The sequence below is a fragment of the Melitaea cinxia genome, chromosome 4 (genome assembly GCF_905220565.1).
Source record: "Melitaea cinxia chromosome 4, ilMelCinx1.1, whole genome shotgun sequence".
NCBI lineage: Eukaryota > Metazoa > Arthropoda > Insecta > Lepidoptera > Nymphalidae > Melitaea > Melitaea cinxia.
This window is the reverse complement of record NC_059397.1, coordinates 15,106,158-15,111,270: the sequence shown is the minus strand read 5'-3', so window position 1 is coordinate 15,111,270 and position 5,113 is coordinate 15,106,158. Positions and strand designations below refer to the sequence as shown.

Genomic DNA, 5,113 nt, shown 5'->3' with positions numbered 1-5,113 from the left:
TGAGGGTCGGATATGATAGAGGTGACGTATCTGATAGGTACGGTTGCCTAATGGCCTCCAAGTACAGTGAGGTCATAGTCTACGAAGACAGGGGGGAGGATCTCGGATATCTAAGACCGAAATCCATAACACCAACACCTCCTGCATCTCCGGCCGACGACGAGTCCACGCTCTGCGGCTCGGAGCGCCTACAACAACGGATCGAGACCCAGAAGGTAGAGCGAATTAAAGCAAAGGCCACACCTGAACCTAAGCCGAGCTCGATGCCATTGGCGACCTTTATCCACGCAACCATCTCCCCAAAACCAGGCAAGCTCCCGCATCACCTCTCTCCCAAAAAGGCTGGACAGGGTGAGCGGCAATCGGCGGCGCTGAGCAGGTTCACCAGAGACAATAGTCCGAGGCACCCGGAGGCGTCACCGGCCGCTCGTACTAAGGCCGACATGGGACATGTAACACCGCCGAGACTTCGACCTGCCTCCACACCGCTACAACATGCGGAGAACGCCCTAATCGAGTTCCTGGCGATAATAAAGGCAAACCGCGAGGTAAGCCTGGCCACCTGCAAAAAGATCATGCAGGCCTACCAGTACGATCACCAAAGATTACTGGAGGTGGAACTCGAGGAAGCCGAAGCGGCCATATACAACAGTGAAACCCGACAAATACTCAAGGGCAAGATGTCGGGTAGGTATATGGCAGCATATAACAGCACAGCAAGCTTCGTGAGCGCAGTCGAGTCGGAGGGGAATGACGAGGAGCCACAAGCCTTCGAAACACCTGAAGGGGACCCAGTGGTGGTAGTGGCCAGATGCACGAAAGTAATGCTGGGGGACCGGATGCTACGGATGGCGAAAACCATCTCGGGCGACCGGGACGGCTTACCGACCGTGCCCTGGGGACTACCATCACTGGAGTGGATAAACGGGGTACCGGGATGCGGCAAGACAACTCGCATAGTCGGGGACTTCGATGAGGACACGGAGGTCGTGATTACGACCACAGTCGAGGCGGCCAAAGACTTAAAAGAAAAACTGGCGCACCGCTACGGCAACAAAGCCAAGCAAAAGGTGCGCACTATGGCCTCCGTTCTAGTTAATGGGTTCAACGAGGGCTCAAAAATCAACCGCCTAACGGTGGACGAGGCCCTCATGAACCACTTCGGAGCCATAGTAATGGCCGCCCGACTATCGGGAGCTCAGAAGGTAGTCCTTATCGGAGACATAAACCAGCTGCCGTACATCGACAGGGACAACCTGTTCGAAATGCGGTACTGTAGACCAACCCGGATAACAACCATCTCGTGCGAGTTGTCATGCACGCATCGAAATCCCAAAGACGTAGCCCTTGCCATCAGCGAAGTTTATAAAGACGTATACAGCTCAAGCCCAAAGATCCGATCTTTGCGAGTGGAGAGCCTCACGGGCGCGCGTATTCCTGCAAGAAGAGACCGAACCTTATACCTGGTCTTTACGCAAGAGGAGAAGAGGTTGCTGACTGACCAGGGATACGGATCCGGGGAGGGATCGCGCGTCTTAACCATCCACGAGGCGCAGGGCCAGACCTACGAGGACGTCATTGTCCTCCAGACGAAGGCGAGGAGGCTCAGGATCCACGACAGCGTTTCGCACGCTGTAGTCGCGGTGACTAGACACACCAACACCTGTGTCTATTACACCGACGACCGTGACGACGCAATTGGTCGCTTTGTGGCGAGGGCAGCGGAGACCGCGGATAAGAAAATACTCGAGCACAGTCTCAAGATGGCGATTCATCACAGAGATGCCGCCGTCACTGAGAGTGTGCTCGACATGTTGAAAACTATTGACGTGTGAAGACACTTGTTGAATAAATAAATAGTGTGTATATAAACATAAGTACTAAGTGCTAAATTAAATACGATTAATTATATAAATATAAATAATAATTACTAAATTAAATAGGATTAATTACATATAACATAACGTGTACAAATTATTTATACTTAACATGTGTAACAAATTAATTAAGATTAATTATATAATATTAATTTTAAAAAAAATACATATATGGTGATAAATATATAAGAATATATATAAAAAAGAAACAAAAAATGAAAAAAAAAAAAAAAACTTACTAACAGTAACCTAGGCTAAGTGTATATTGTAAGTAGGCCAGTAGGCCATAAGTGTATATATAAGGTAACTAGGAAATAAGTGTACATATATGATAACTAGCATATAAGTGTAAATATAAACTTAGATAATAAAAATAACAGTATAAATACAAAAATTTCAAGAAATGTACACAGCTTCTACCCCTGGACAATTGTAAGATAAAAGTGAAGAAAAGGAAAAAGTAATAATAAATAGTAGTAATTATATATATAAGTAAATTAAGATAGCATAACTTTAAATTTTGGTCGGTGGACTCACGTAGGATTAGTGATACTAAGCTTAGTTTAATTAGTCTCTAAGTTGCATATGTAGGTGCCAAGTTATCGAGAGTAACAAACAAATAATTGGAATAACAAGAGCACGGGTATTATAAGCCCGTGGATATATATCGTTATAAAAAAAAAAAAAAAAAAAAAAAACATATCAGTCAACCCGCAGTGAAGCAGCGTGGTCGATTAAACTCTAACCCTTCTCCTACATGAAGAAAGAAGCCTATGCTCAACAGTGGGATGTTACAAGCTGGATTCTAATGCGATGCGATAAGATAAATATAAGAATTGTATTTGAATTAAAGAATAAAATGCTTCCATTTGAATACAATTCTTATTTATTTAGCATATAAATAGGTATGAGCGTTGCATTAAAAACGTTTGACAATTACATATATTTTTTTTGTCACTAATAAAAATACAATTTATTTTAGAAATAATAAAATCCTGCAAAAATGTTTGAACAGTTTGACTACGAAATCGAGTCAGAAAATTTCATACTTAAAATTGATTAGATAAATCTTGAAATAAACTTATGGAATAATACCAAAGCTAACACCTCCGTAAACGTAATTATGAAAGAAAATATGGTATGATCGTGTCTTTAACGTTCTATCTCTTAAGTAGGTTATCGGGTGCATGATAGATTTATGAGAAATTAGTTTTTATTGTAACTCCTAGATCTTACACAATCAACTAGCAAATGCAATTCTATGGGCTCACAATTGCAGCTTATTAGATAGTTATTAAGTCAGGCACAACTATGAATATACATTATATAGTAGTATACTTCATAAAGAATAAAACATAATTGTTTAAATGCAATGATTTTTATTGATAATAAGTACAATTAATATTTATTGCTAAAATAAATTGAAAAACTTATGATACTTACCAGACAGAAAAAAAACTATTTATGCTAAATCCTTCTCCTACATGGCGAAATAGGCCAATGCCCAGTTGGATGCTATGAGCTGAATCGTAATAATAATAAAAAAACCTGCATTATCAAAAGTTAATCCACATAAAAAATTTTGTCACAATCATTTAATATTTAAATGATAAGCGCATTATTAGCCAGAAACAGTACTTATCATGATTCAAATTTCATATAAATACAACACAAGACATTGAAATTTAACAGTTTACACACAATTGTAAAGACAGCATCATGGCTATCAAAACTTTTCCTCTTCTTCTTGCCGTGTTGGCAGTTCTACTGGTGGCGCAAACAGTCTCGAGTGAGGAAGAATTTGACCAGTCTGGTAAAGTCATCGATATTTTGTTAATTGTTATTTATTAGAAATATTATAATTTATTTTGATACTCATTGTCGAAATCTAAGCCTCATTTAACAATTACTTTTGACGTGACAACGTCTAATGAATCGATGAACGCCGGCGGCAAGCACAAAAAAGGATAACTCACTGCGTTACACTCACTGTCCCGTTACGTTCAGTGATAGTCGCTCAGTGATAGTATACATAGATGCGGGGCAAGCAAGCAAGTCGCATCTATCTATATTCCATATACTATCAATCGATTGGCCTATGTGTGCGAGAAAATGTTTTGCTACGACATCGTCACGTAAAACTGTCGTCCGTAAAACAACTTTACAGACAAACAATTTTTTTTTCAATACATATACGTAGTTTTAACTGCTTTGGTTTATTAGCGCTAATAGAAGACCTGTTCTTCAACTTAAGTTTTACACTTAAACTATACGTTCTAAAGTACATGTACTTATCTTCATTTTGCTTTAGAGATGCTTTAAATCGTGTACTTTATAACTATCTACGAAGATAACTCATTAGTCAGAGATAATATTAATTGTTAGTTTCACAGACAGATATGTTTCCGCATTAATTTTTATTATCTTAGATGAATCATTATGTATTTCACTACTACTACTCTACTATTATATATATTCATCACGTTGCAGGACTTCTTTTTATTGAAAATCCGGACACAAACCCAGAAATAATAAGTCCGGCGCGCGCTCTCCTGGACTCTCCCACCAGTCGTCGTCGCGTGTGCACCGCTGCCATGTGTCAGCGCGTGTGTCGAGCGCTTTACTACAGATTTGGTCGCTGCAACAGAAATCGTGTCTGCGTGTGCTCTAATTTTTAAATATTTTTAATGTACATTAATACTTTTTAAAAAATAAATTTTAATACCTAAGAAAATAATATTTTTATTTTTCTGCTTATTAGTTTTTGTTATATTTAAAACGTTATTCGATCTATATTTGCCAAAACTAATACAATAACATCTCGAAGAAGCTCGAATCTTAAAACAATCGAAACAACAATTAATTTTATCAACTCTGTATATATAAAATTATGTTTTTAGAAATTTTGTTTGTTTATCTTCTTTTGTCTACTAGACTTGAAGCTGCCTTAGTTGTATTACTGAGTAGCTTAAGATAACTTATTTGATTTTTAATTACATTCCATTATAATCTAGTTCTTTTATTCGAATAGTCCTGACAATACCGACATGCATAACTGAGCTTGCAGAACTTCACAGGCTGAGCCTGAGCGGCACAGTTACTCAGAAACACTATAATTTACTGGAGAGTACCACATAAACAAATCTGTCTTAGTGCTATTATTTAATTAATATTTTTTATTTGTATGTATGTTACATAAATATTTTTGCACCCCTTTCCACACTTCCTATGCTAGT

General features: G+C 38.9%; 1 long non-coding RNA gene across 1 annotated transcript; it reads left to right on the top strand.

Moving 5' to 3' along the window:
- The first annotated feature begins 3,599 nt into the window (after positions 1–3,599).
- LOC123669951 lies at positions 3,600–4,611 on the top strand. Its single transcript, XR_006745834.1, has 2 exons — positions 3,600–3,690; positions 4,368–4,611. It is a non-coding gene; the product is annotated as an uncharacterized LOC123669951 (long non-coding RNA).
- The last annotated feature ends 502 nt before the right edge of the window (positions 4,612–5,113 follow it).